The sequence below is a fragment of the Triticum urartu genome, chromosome 7A (genome assembly GCF_056163025.1).
Source record: "Triticum urartu cultivar PI428250 chromosome 7A, HENAU_Tu73, whole genome shotgun sequence".
Taxonomy (NCBI): Eukaryota; Viridiplantae; Streptophyta; class Magnoliopsida; order Poales; family Poaceae; genus Triticum; species Triticum urartu.
In genome coordinates this window covers 478,210,254-478,224,649 of record NC_141879.1, presented here as the reverse complement: position 1 = coordinate 478,224,649, position 14,396 = coordinate 478,210,254, and the positions used below count along the sequence as shown (strand labels likewise).

At 43.1% G+C, this 14,396-nt stretch overlaps 1 long non-coding RNA gene across 1 annotated transcript; it reads left to right on the top strand.

The window, feature by feature from the left end:
• The first annotated feature begins 327 nt into the window (after positions 1 to 327).
• Positions 328 to 2,108, top strand: LOC125524882 (uncharacterized). The gene is made up of 2 exons (XR_007291021.2): positions 328 to 1,676; positions 1,768 to 2,108. It is a non-coding gene; the product is annotated as an uncharacterized LOC125524882 (long non-coding RNA).
• Positions 2,109 to 14,396: the final 12,288 nt, after the last annotated feature.

Below are 14,396 nucleotides of genomic sequence, written 5' to 3'. Positions count from 1 at the left end.
ATAAAAGCGGTGTGGCTCAATCGCCCGTGATAGAGTTGCGTGGCCTTGCCTTGCACTGTTAGGCTAGTCATAGTGGGAGTAACTTAGCTAGCAATATAGTGCATTTAAGAAATTTTTGCTTATGTGATAAGTAATTAATGAGAGGTGGTAACATAATATATTACTGTAACATAGCGTTTTTCAAGATAAAATGAGTTTATAAAATAATAAATGAAGCCATCTAAAATACTATTATTATATTACTTTGCATTATAAAAATAATAATTTAGACTAGTGTCATATACATGACACTAGTATAGTTACTTTCCGCTATGACCAGCCTTAGGAGAAACTTCCCCCTCTCCCACCAAGCCTTGCACGCCCCCCTCTCTCTTGCGCTCCTATCCCCATCTCTCCATGCAGTCGCCGCCGCCACCTCCAATTCTGTCCACTTCTCCATTGTCGCCGCCATCGCCGACCCGTCCATGCCTCTCTCACCTCCGCCGATTGCTCGCCGCCGCCCAAACATCCCGGCTAGCAATCGCCCCTGGCGTTGCTCCTCTTCTCCCCGCCTGCACTTTTCTCTGCTGCCGCCCATGGCGCGTTCTCTGTGCCGCGTGTGCCTGAGTTGGGGTGGGGCGTGGTTGGAAGGAGGGCGTGCGTGGAGAACGCGAGCGAGAGAAAGGATCACCGGGGGCAAAGAAATTGAGGGAATGTGGGGCCATTGGAGGAGGTGCGGCCGGGGGATATGTGTGGTGGACGGCGGCGGGGCGGGCCAGTGGGAGTGCGGCCGTAGGCGGGGCGATGGTGTGATGGCCGGCATGGTGGTGGTACAGGAACCGCAGCAGCGCGCTGGGGCTGGGGCTGTGCGGGCATATGTGCGTGTGCTGTGCTAGGTGATGAGAGATTGAGAGAGAGAGTTGGGAGAGATTGAGAGTGAGATGATTGAGAGATTGACAAAGAGATGATTGAGATATTGAGAGTAAGATGCGCGAGATTGAGAGTCTATTTGTACTTTCTGCTGCAATCTGTGTTCTCTGATTATACACTGTGCTACTGCAGTTTATAATTATTGAGGCTTCAAATGCTGTTGCTGCTGCTATCTATGCTTGCTCTTATATAGAGATTGTGCTGCTATTTGTTATTGTTGCTATCCTACGCAGAGGCTTCAAATTGGTGTCGAGCACAACATGTCGACCTCGAAGAAGAGCTTGAACAACCTGCCCCCACCCCTCCTGTGAAAGCAAGCTTGAAGGTGTAGTCATTCAGGTTCGGATTCAAATGGTAGTTATAGGATATTGTTAACGTATAGAAGAGGGTAGATGTTTTAGGGGAACTTCTGGAGTTGGAATTTTTTTAGCATGGTAGGTGCCAGGTGGTCGATTGTGGAACAGAAGGCGTGGCGATAGGGCAGAGGGGTGGACGCTACAAGTGGTTGGGGTCACGAAGAAGAGGCAGGCTGCAGCTCGCCAGCACCTTTACAACTGGGATGGTGCGACCCATGTTTCCGTACTCATGGCGGTCACCGCTGCTTCATGCTGTCGAGGTTGCCACCAATGAAGCCCTCCACCGCCACCCCCTGCAATGAGCTTTAACCGCTGCCTTCCCCTGGAATGCCACCGCCCGTAGATTCCATTTAAGGATTAGTTTTGCTCATCAGGACGCCCACCAGGTCAATTATGTTTCAAGTTTTGAAGGTGGCACCGACTCTATTTAAATTTGTTCTTTAGATAGACCCATGTTCTTCTCCTGCAAGTGATGACACTGCTAATTGATTTATGGCTGCAGGTTACAAAGACTTGGAGTTCGGTGGTTCGGAGGAGTTGTACAGCAACCTGATCATGCTCTCAGAATTCTAGGGGTAAAGCTACACATGAGGAATTGAGAATTCTGAGTGCTTTCCAATATGTCTACAAATAAGTAGCTTTTGTCTGTTATGTTTTATTTTTAATTTTTTTACTTCCTGGCCTGCTGTGTGGATTTAATATCTAGGTGTTTCATATTATTAAAGAGTATGGTAGGGGTAAACCAGACCATGATGCTCTTTGTAATACAAGAATAAAGTTTGGTGTGGATGTGCACACTTCTGTTATTGATTTGCATATACATCGAGCTATAATATTCTTCAACTTTTGTTCATGTGCTTATTCTTTTCATTCATTTCTACAAGAGCTTTCATAGAAGCAATCTAAAATTTGGGATTTGATTACATAGCTTCAGGACATTATGAACATATAGTCCATCCACACTTTGAGAATGCTGAAAGCTCATCGATGCACAAACTCTTTAGAGACAAGGTACTTTAAAATAGCTTGCTTAATTAGCTCCAATGTTGTTGGATTCGGTATCAGTTGAGTTCTGTTTTTCATCCTACAACGAAATCTTGGACATATACAAACAAATCAGCTGGCTCTTTTATTTACATAATGTTTAGTTGAGATCACCTTCAGACTCTGATTGGTATTTAAGGTTAAGGATCAAACTTATTTCTTTACCAATTAAACAGTAAGTGATCATTCAAACATCTAATATGTTTCCTACTTTCCTTCCATTTGTCTCTCGGCTGTATTTTAGTTTGCCAAGTTTTGTGTTGTTACTTGTGATTGTAAACAACACACTTATCTTCGTGTCATTAATCATTGAAATAAATAAAGAAAGGAGGCATAGAGCATACACAGGACCTGCATCTGGACTTTTTGAGTTGCCCTTTGTATTGTCATGCAAGTGCTGCATATGTTACTATCATGATCTGTATACTGAAATACAACATGTGTAATTTTCTTCCTTTTCCTGGTTAATAAACAGACTACAGGGGGAAGTAATCACAACATATGTATTTTTATTGGATTCTAATCACAACATATGTATTATAAGGAAAGAAGCAGCGAAAAGCTTAAAAAAAATTAGAATCGGGACTAAAAACAAACTCTCCCTAGCTCCACAAGAAAAGTTGGGCATACATATCAACTCTTTTTTAAAGGAGAGCATATATATCAACTTTGGGAGGGGAGGGCATAAAGTTGTGATGGTAATTTATATGTTATAGCTAATACATTCATTTTCTCACTTCTCCATGGGCTTCCAAAATAGGTTGCCGTGAAATTGTTGTGTTTCACTACTTTGAAAAGAAGAGATATCTAACTGCCATGCACAATTCAAAACTAAAATCTTTATACAGTCGTCATTTGCCGATAATATGACGGAAGTTCCAATTTCGACCTTAAGAAGGTTGTATGTTTTTAGCATACATGTCTATTTCTTCTATATCAGATATATATTTTCTGCTGACAACAGTGAACCGCTCACGATGAAATGAATGATGCGTCGTCTTTGTCATCTGCTGATGTTGGTATAGCTATGGAAACTGACTCAAAAGAAAATGATGCCTTTGATCTATGTTCACTTAATCTATTAGGGAACATATTTTAGCTTCTTTTCACTCAATTTCTCAGGTATATTTTGCTTAGTCTGAATTTTATCTAATTCGTGTGGGTATTTGATAGATGAGAGCAACCCCTGCACATGTTTTAATTGTCTTATCCCTTTGTGAAGCAACTATGGCAAAAGGTCATTAGAATTTGGCCTGGCAGTAAACAACATAGTATCAGCTAACCATGGTGTCCAGATTGCAGTAATTCAGAGTGTGAGCTTCAGAAGTTCCATCCCCTGCGATAGGTCCTGCGATATATGTGTGATGTCTAGAGAGAAGCTTGATTTTAGTTCCGTTTAGTTGAGTCAAGTTCACCCATGCATAATTTCAGAAATTTTTGTGAATATGTGCTATAATTTAATTTTAGTTCTTTGAACAAGGTTGTTTGAGTAGTAATTCAGCCTGGTGTTGTCTGAGTAGTAATTTAGCCTGGGGATGCATAATCTAGATCGATATGGTGCGTGTGGAGCCTGCTTACTGCATGAATGTAGCAGTTATCTGTTTGTATTTGAGATAGATATCGGAGGACCCTCCTAGCAACTTCACTTATCTTTGCTCATGGTAACCAATGGTGCAGGCAAAGGCAGAGCTAGACTGATCTAGAGATGTCCCGCCTCCTCTTCTTTCTGAATTTTTAGTTGTAGCTTTTTTTGATTGGTAGATGTTTTTTTGCTTTTAGATCCCAAATCTGTTGTAGGTTGGATGAAGGCTAACAATATGCCTGCAAGAGGGGGAAATGTGAACCCCATGACTGAAGAATGGCGCAGCAAAGTGCGCGTTAGTTTCTAGTACAGACTACACTTGGTGAAATAATCCATTGGTCATTTCAACGACAATTTTTTGCCGTCCATACCTGAATTGTATTATCGAATGCTCCGAAGTTCTATACTCATGCTTCGTATCCATACTATCATGGTATGACTTGGAATGTAAAGTGTAGCAAAAGCTCAGGCCATAACTTTACTGGAAATATCAGTGAAATGTCGAAATACCCTTGATAAACCATGCCAAACATTTTATGGCATGCTTATCTTAACTATTTTGATGGGAGTATCCTTATTTCCTCCATTGCCACCATGTTGGCGCCTACCAAGGAAGAGAATGAACAGGAGAGAAAAAACCTGCATTGCGACCAAGTTTGTTGGTGCCAGCCAAGAGATATCGAAATTCTATTGCGACCAAATTTATGTTGGCGCCAATAGTTGCTATTTTGTTACACCCGATCCCGAGCCTTGAATCGAAATGATGAAACTTTATCAAGTCTGGTGCGACCGTTAAATAACTACAGTGCCAGCCACCGACCTTAAAGGGTGAATCGCCACTGGCTTAATTTTGTTTTTTTATCAAGCATGATGGGATCAAGAACTGTACGATGCTAGCCATTAGACTTGTTTTGTTCGCGTTCACAAGGGTCAGGTGCCCTCCAACGGCAATAGCCTACGACGAGTCCCCTTGGAGGTACGCACTCATGGAAAATAAGGAATTGTATTTCAAGCTGATGCATGTCTTATGCAACCTTGTCTGTTTCTTTTCACACATTTGTGTATGTGTGTGTAGGTAACATGAGCAAGGTTGATGTGGACAATCTAAGTAGAAAGCCATCATATCAGATAAATCGTCAGAGAGGCAGAAAAACCATAGTTGTTGCCCTGCCTACGACAATCAACTCAAATCTGTGAATCCTCAAGAGAGAACGCTAGCGCATCAAAAGAATAAGCAGGGAAGGTTTAAAAAACCCTTCACCATGGTAGAAGCAGTCCTTGGGCAAAGGAGTAAGGAAGAGGCCCCATTGACCTTAGAATATTTGCAGGGACTGACCATATCATCGTATCGCAGCTCCGTGGAGAAAATTACTCATGATGCCACACCCGACCGATTAAACGTGAGACTGTATACAACTAGCAGTGATACATAGTTACTGGATAACATGACTTTTTTTTTTGAGACAAAGGGCGGCGTGCATGGGGAATTGCTTCAACGAGGTTCAAAGGGCCTTCTCTTCATAGAGTAGAATTTTTTATACTAGCAAAACTGACGTGCATACAGGCCTTGCTTCATTTCCTGTAGGTCAGGCTCATATGCAATGAACATCTATATATATTTTGGTCAGGCTCATATTGAGAAGAATGTTGAGTAATGCCCCCGTAGAGTAGAGTTGAGTTCATGCATATCAGGCACACGATGCAGTAGAAACATGACTTTGGAAGACAGTTTAGTGCAATTATAAAATAACTGATGATCTTGCCTGTTAGGATAGAAAATACACATATAAATATGAAGTATGCCAGTACTGACTGACATAACGGATTTTTTCTTGCCGGGACAGATCTTTTTTTTTGTAGCGAATATCCATGCTATCATTTAATATACATCTGTGAGGATGAATATAATCACACTAGATATGGAGAAATGCCCATACCACATGCTAGGAAAAAAAGTTTTTATTCATTCCCACTGCGACCAAATGCAGTGATGGTGCCAGCCAGTAGTTAATGCCTCTGATTTACCAGGAAATTGCCACTGGCATGGAATTTTTATCAAGTGAGATGCGATCGTAAAACTGCATGGTACCAGCCATCAAGACTTCAAGGGTTTCACATATTCGCACTGGCCGCACTGGCGTGCTTCACCGCTCCCATAAAATATGAAGTGTCAATGCACTAGAGCGACACTTCAATGTAGTGGAAATCGTGCTAGAATATCGTCGACACTATGAGGGAACAAGGGGATGGTGTTGCCCCTGGTGTCTTTTGTTGTGATCATTAGGCAGTGACACCACCAACGATGATGCATAGATTGGTGTAGAATATAGCTAGGCGTCGTAATGTTGTCGATACTATGGTAAAACCAGGGGATGATACTGCCCCCGGTGTCATTTGTTGTGATTGTCAGGGCGATGCCACTAGTGATGATGTATAGGTTGATGTAGAACTTTAGGCGTCAGAATGTTGTCGATAGTATGATAAAACCAGGGGATGGTATTGCCCCTAGTGTCATTTGTTGTGATCGTCAGGGCGATGCCACCAGTGATGATGCGTAGGTTGATTTAGAACTTTAGGCGTCGGAATGTCCTCGACGATACTCGTCCAAGGGATAAATTTGCCCCCTTGCGGAAGTGTTTGGTGACAAATGTGATTATCAAGTCCACCAAAGTTGTATCATGTACATTATCTTCATGCCACAAACGATAATTCAATATTGCGACCAATATCATACCACAATGAGGAAGTGCATTGGAAAGTGATTTGTATGTGTAGGGAATGTTCATGCCACATGTTGAATTGGATATGTTTAACCGAAAGCTCATGGTACAAACATAAGATGTTAATATTGTAGTGGTTGAAGGAAATATGCCCTAGAGGCAATAATAAAGTTGTTATTTATATTTCCTTATATCATGATAAATGTTTATTATTCATGGTAGAATTGTATTAACCGGAAACTTAGTACATGTGTGAATACATAGAGAAACAGAGTGTCACTAGTATGCCTCTACTTGACTAGGTCGTTAATCAAAGATGGTTAAGTTTCCTATCCATAGACATGAGTTGTCATTTGATGAACGGGATCACATCATTAGAGAATGATGTGATTGACTTGACCCATCTATTAGCTTAGCACGATGATTGTTTAATTTGTTGCTATTGCTTTCTTCATGACTTATACATGTTCCTATGACTATGAGATTATGCAACTCCCGAATACCGGATGAACACTTAGTGTGCTATCAAACGTCACAACGTAACTGGGTGACTATAAAGATGCTCTACAGGTGTCTCCGATGGTGTTTATTGAGTTGGCATAGATCGAGATTAGGATTTGTCACTCCGATTGTCGGAGAGGTATCTCTGGGCCCTCTCGGTAATGCACATCACTATAAGCCTTGCAAGCAATGTGACTAATGAGTTATTTGCGGGATGTTGCATTACGGAACGAGTAAAGAGACTTGCTGGTAATGAGATTGAACTAGGTATTGAGATACCGACGATCAAATCTCGGGCAAGTAACATACCGATGACAAAGGGAACAACATATGTTATTATGCGGTTTGACCGATAAAGATCTTCGTAGAATATGTAGGAACCAATATGAGCATCCAGGTTCCGCTATTGGTTATTGACCGAAAGTGAGTCTCGGTCATGTCTACATAGTTCTCTAACTCGTAGGGTCCGCACGCTTAACGTTCGATGACGATCGGTATTATGAGTTTGTGTTTTGATGTACCGAAGGTAGTTCGGAGTCCCGGATGTGATCACGGACATGGCAAGGAGTCTCGAAATTATTGAGATGTAAAGATCGATATATTGGAAGGCTATGTTTGGACATCAAAATGGTTCCGGATGAGTTCGGGCATTTACTGGAGTACCGGAACCCCCCGGGGAGTCAATGGGCCTTATTGGGCCATGGTGGTAGAGAGGAGGAGGCGGCCAATGTGGGAGTGCCCCTCAAGCCCAATCTGAATTGGGAGGGGGGGGGGCGGCCCCCCTTTCCTTCTCCCCCTCTCCCTCTTCCTTCTTCTCCTACTCCAACTAGGGAAAGAGGGAAACCTACTCCTACTGGGAGTAGGACTCCCCCCTTGGGCGCGCCATGAGAGGGCCGGCCCTCCCCTCCTCCGCTCCTTTATACATGGGGGAGGGGGGCACCCCATAGACACACAAGTTGACAATTGTCTTAGCCGTGTGCGGTGGCCCCCTCCACAAATTTCCACCTCGGTCATATCGTTGTAGTGCTTAGGTGAAGCCCTGTGCCGGTAACTTCATCATCACCGTCATCACGCCGTCGTGCTGACGAAACTCTCCCTCGGTCTCAGCTGGATCAAGAGTACGAGGGACATCACCGAGCTGAACGTGTGCAGATCGCGGAGGTGTTGTGCGTTCGGTATTTGATCGGTTGGACCGCGAAGACGTTCGACTACATCAACCGCGTTACTTAACGCTTCCGCTTTCGGTCTACGAGGGTACGTGGACACACTCTCCCCTCTCGTTGCTATGCATCTCCTAGATAGATCTTGCGTGATCGTAGGAAAATTTTGAAATACTGCGTTCTTCAATAGTGGCATTCGAGCCAGGTCTATACGTAGATGTTATATGCATGAGTAGAACACAACGGAGTTGTGGGCGTGGGTATATACATATTGCTTGCCGTCACTAGTTGATTCTTGATTCAGCGATATTGTTGGATGAAGCGGTTGAGACCGACATTACGCGTACGCTTATGCAAGACTGGTTCTACCGACGTGCTTCACACACAGGTGGCTAGTGGGTGTCTGTTTCTCCAACTTTAGTTGAATCAATTTCAATGAACATGGTTCTTTCTAAAGATCAAAAAGCAATCACTATACTACGTTGTGGTTTTGATGCGTAGGTAAGAACGGTTCTTACTAGAAGCCCGTAGCAGCCATGTAAAACTTGCAACAACAAAGTAGATGACGTCTAACTTGTTTTTGCAGGGCATGTTGTGATGTGATATGGTCAATACGTGATGAGATATAAATTTTTGTATGAGATGATCATGTTTTGTTAAAAGTTATCGTCAACTGGCAGGAGCCTTATGGTTGTCTCTTTATTGCATAAGATGCAAGCGCCATACAATTGCTTTACTTTATCTCTATGCGATAGCAATAGTTGCAAAAGCAATAGTTGGCGAGACGACCATGTTACGACATGTTGATAGAGATCAAGATGATGGAGATCATGGTGTCATGCCGGTGAAGATGGAGATCATTATGGTACTTCGGAGATGGAGATCAAAGGCACAAGATGATGATGGCCATATCATGTCACATATTTTGATTGCATGTGATGTTTATCTTTTATGCATCTTATTTTGCTTAGTACGACGGTAGCATTATGAGATGATCCCTTACTAAAATTTCAAGGTATAAGTGTTCTCCCTGAGTATGTACCGTTGCGACAGTTCTTCGTGCTGACCAGGTGATGATCGGGTGTGATAAGCTCTACGTTCACATACAACGGGTGCAAGCCAGTTTTGCACATGCAGAATACTCGGGTTAAACTTGACGAGCCTAGCATATGCAGATATGGCCTCGGAACACTGAGACCGAAAGGTCAAGCGTGAATCATATAGTAGACATGATCAACATAGTGATGTTCACCATTGAAAGCTACTCCATCTCACGTGATGATCAGACATGGTTTAGTTGATAGGGATCACGTGATCACTTAGATGATTAGAGGGATGTCTATCTAAGTGTTAGTTCTTAAGTAATATGATTAATTGAACTTTAATTTATCATGAACTTAGTCCTGGTAGTTTTTGCATATTTATGTTGTAAATCAATAGCTCGCGTATAGCTCCCCTGTTTTATTTTTGATATGTTCCTAGAGAAAAATAAGTTGAAAGATGATAGTAGCAATGATGCGGACTGGGTCCGTGATCTGAGGATTATCCTCATTGCTGCACAGGAGAATTATGTCCTTGATGCACCGCTAGGTGATGGACCTATTGTAGGAGCAGATGTAGACGTTATAAACGTTTGGCAAGCTCGGTATAATGACTACTTGATAGTTTAGTGCGCCATGCTTTACGGCTTAGAACCGAGACTTCAAAGACGTTTTGAACGCCATGGAACATATAAGATATTTCAAGAGCTGAAATTGGTATTTCAGACTCATGCCCGAGTTAAGATGTATGAGACCCCTGACAAGTACTTTGCCTACAAGATGGAGGAGAATAGCTCAGCTAGTGAGCATGTGCTCAGAATGTCTAAGTACTACAATCACTTGAATCAAGTGGGAGTTAATCTTTCAGATAAGATAGTGATTGACAAAGTTCTCTAGTCACTATCACCAAGTTACTAGAACTTTGCGATGAACTATAATATGCAAGGGATAACGGAAACGATTCCCAAGCTCTTCGCGATGCTGAAATTGGCGAAGGCAGAAATCAAGAAAAAGCATCAAGTGTTGATGGTTGACAAGACCACTAGTTTCAAGTAAAAGGGCAAGGGAAAGAAAGGGAACTTCAAGAAGAATTGCAAGCAAGTTGCCACTCCCATGAAGAAGACCAAAGGTAGACCCAAGCCTGAAATTGAGTACTTCTACTGCAAAGGAAATGGTCACTGGAAGCGGAACTGTCCTAAATACTTGGCGGATAAGAAGGATGGCAAAGTGAACAAAAGTATATATGATATACATTTTATTGATGTGTACTTTACTAGTGTTCATCGTAGCCCCTGGGTATTTGATACTGGTTCAGTTGCTATGATTATTAACATAAAACAGGAGTTACAAAATGGACAGAAACTAGTTGAGGGCAAGGTGATGATGTGTGTTGGAAGTGATTCCAAGGTTGATAAGATCACCATCGCACACTCCCTTTACCTTCGGGATTAGTGTTGAATCTAAAATAAATGTTATTTGGTGTTTGCGTTGAGCATAAATATGATTGGATCATGTTTATTGCAATATAGTTACTCATTTAAGTCAAAGAATATTTGTTGTTCTATTTACATGAATAAAACCTTCTATGGTCATACACTCAATATAAATGGTTTATTGAATCTAGATCGTAGTGATACACATATTCATAATATTGAAGCCAAAATATGCAAAGTTAATAATGATAGTGCAACTTATTTGTGGCACTGCCGTTTAGGTCATATTGGTGTAAAGCGCATGAATAAACTCCATGATGATGGGCTTTTGGAATCACTTGATGCTTGCGAACCATGCCTCATGGGCAAGATGACTAAAAGTCCGTTCTCCAGAACAATGGAGCGAGCAACTGACTTATTGGAAATAATACATACTGATGTATGCGGTCCGATGAGTATTGAGGCTCACGGCGGGTATCATTATTTTTGGACCTTCACAGATGATTTGAGAAGATATGAGTATATCTAATTAATAAAACACAAGTCTGAAACGTTTGAAAAGTTCAAAGAATTTCAGAGTGAAGTGGAGAATCATTGTAACAAGATAATAAAGTTTCTACGATCTGATCGCGGAGACGAAATATTTGAATTGCGAGTTTGGCCTTCAATTGAAACAATGTCGAATAGTTTCGCAACTGACGCCACCTGGAACACCACAGCGTAATGGTGTGTCCGAACGTCATAATTGTACTTTATTAGATATGGTGCGATCTATGATGTTTCTTACCGATTTACCATTATCGTTTTGGGGTTATGCATTAGAGACAGCTGCATTCACGTTAAATAGGGCACCGTCTAAAAATCCGTTGAGATGACACCATATGAACTGTGGTTTAGCAAGAAACCTAAGTTGTCATTTCTTAAAGTTTGGGGTTGCGATGCTTATGTGAAAAAAAGTTTCAGCCTGATAAGCTCAAACCCAAATCAGAGAAGTGCGTCTTCATAGGATACGCAAAACAAACTGTTGGGTACACCTTCTATCACAGATCCGAAGGCAAGATCTTTGTTGCTTAAAATGGATCCTTTCTAGAGAAGGAGTTTCTCTCGAAAGAAGTGAGTGGGAGGAATGTAGAACTTGATGAGGTAATTTTACCTTCTCCCGAATTGGAAAATAGTTCATCACAGAAATCAGTTACAATGATGCCTACACCAATTAGCGAGGAAGTTAATGATGATGATCATGAAACTTCGGATCAAGTTACTACCGAACCTCGCAGGTCAACCAGAGTACGTTCCGCACCAGAGTGGTACGGTAATCCTGTTCTAGAGGTCATGTTACTTGACCATGACAAACCTACGAACTATGAGGAAGCGATGATGAGCCTAGATTCCGCAAAATGGCTTGACACCATGAAATCTGAGATGGGATCCATGTATAAAGAATAAAGTATGGACTTTGATTGACTTTCCCGATGATCGGCGAGCCATTGAGAATAAATGGGTCTTCAAGAGGAAGACGGACACTGATAGTAGTGTTACTATCTACAAAGCTCGAATTGTCGTAAAAGGTTTTCGACAAGTTTAAGGTGTTGACTATGATGAGATTTTTCTCACTCGTATCGATGCTTAAAAGTATGTCCGAATCATGTTAGCAGTTGCTGCATTTTATCAAATCTGGCAAATGGATATCAAAACTGCATTCCTTAATGGATTTATTAAAAAAAGGAGTTGTATATGATGCAACCAGAAAGTTTTGTCAATCCTAAAGATGCTAACAAAGTGTGCAAGCTCCAGCGATCCATCTATGGACTGGTGCAAGCATCTCGGAGTTGGAATATGCGCTTTGATGAGTTGATCAAAGCATATAGTTTTATACAGACTTTTGGAGAAGCCTGTTGTCGGTGTCAAAACCGGCGGATCTCGGGTAGGAGGTCCCGAATTGTGCGTCTAAGGCGGATGGTAATAGGAGGCGGCGGACAAGATGTTTACCCAGGTTCGGGCCCTCTTGATGGAGGTAATACCCTACTTCCTGCTTGATTGTTCTTGATGATATGAGTATTACAAGAGTTGATCTACCACGAGATCATAGAGGCTAACCCTAGAAGCTAGCCTATGGTATGATTGTCTGTTGTCCTACGGACTAAAACCCTCCGGTTTATATAGACATCGGAGGGGGCTAGGGTTACACAAGGTCGGTTACAAGGGAGGAGATCTACATATCCGTATTGCCTAGCTTGCCTTCCACGCCAAGGAGAGTCCCATCCGGACACGGCACGAAGTCTTCAATCTTGTATCTTCATAGTCCAATAGTCCGGCCAAAGGATATAGTCCGGCTGTCCGGAGACCCCCTAATCCAAGACTCCCTCAGTAGCCCCCGAACCAGGCTTCAATGACGACGAGTCCGGCACGCAATATTGTCTTCGGCATTGCAAGGCGGGTTCTTCTCCAAATCTTGAATATCTAAGTAGTGTCCGGCTCCCATAAATGTTGGACTTCTTGGCTTCTGCGCCCAATAAGGCCCATCTTCCACGCGTCAAGCGAATGCGAGGAGCCATGGCGTTTTTTACATTTGCCCCCCTCACTAGGTAAGTAAATCGCCTATTAAAGGGATGGGGATTCTTAGATCCAATCCACACCATCTTCCCACGGCGAGAATCCATCGGAGCGCTCTCCGGAAAATCCATTCCATCATGGCCGGCCATCGCAGCTCCTCCTCTCGCTCCCGTAGCCCCAAGCCCGGTGATTGGGAGAAGTGTTCCGTCCCACACGGCCGATTAGTAGAGTTGCAGACCCAGGGATTTCTCCCTCTAGCGTATATGGTTCCCGTCAGAGCTGGGCTCGCCACTTATAATGGCGGGGAGCAAGCGGAGAGCTTCCTCAATCCCTCCAAGGGGGAGCGGGTAAGCCTTGTCCCTTACTTACTAAGGGGACTCGGATTTCCGATTCATCCGCTCCTCCGCGGACTCCTGGAGTTTTACGGCCTCCAGTTGCATAATTTCACCCCCGCTTCCATATTACACATCGCCGGCTATGTTGCCATTTGTGAGTTGTTTTTGGGCTGCGAGGCTCATTTCGAACTGTGGAAAAGGCTATTCTGCCTTGTGCCCCGCACACAGAAGGGGTGGTTTATCAAGTGGGCGGAGCCGAAATATGGCGCATCGCCGAGACCGGATACCCATCCGGTACTCCAAAGAAGACATCCGAAGACTGGCCTTCGGAGTGGTTTTACATGGAGGACGTCCCTCTTCCAGACCCTGTTCGGCGGGGTCTTCCTGAGTTCGACAATGCTCCTCTGAAGAAACGTCGAAGTTGGCGCCCACGGAGCCCCCAGGAGGAAGATAACGGAGAAGTCCTTTATCTGATGAACCAGATTAAAGCGCTGGCTCAATCAGGATTGAGAACAATCGAGGTTATGTCAATATGCATAATGCGGGGGGTGCAACCACTTCAATATCGAGGGCACCCCCTGTGGTGTTTTAACGGGGAAGACGATGCCACCCGTTGCGGGCGCAAGGGACCGGACTCACCTGCTGCTTTAGCAAAAGTTCTATCCGAGTTATTCAAGGGAGAGGAAGAGGAGTTCATCCACATTAAACCACAGGATGGATTCTCCATGTACAACCCTCCAAGCTGGGTGAGTTGTACCCTTTT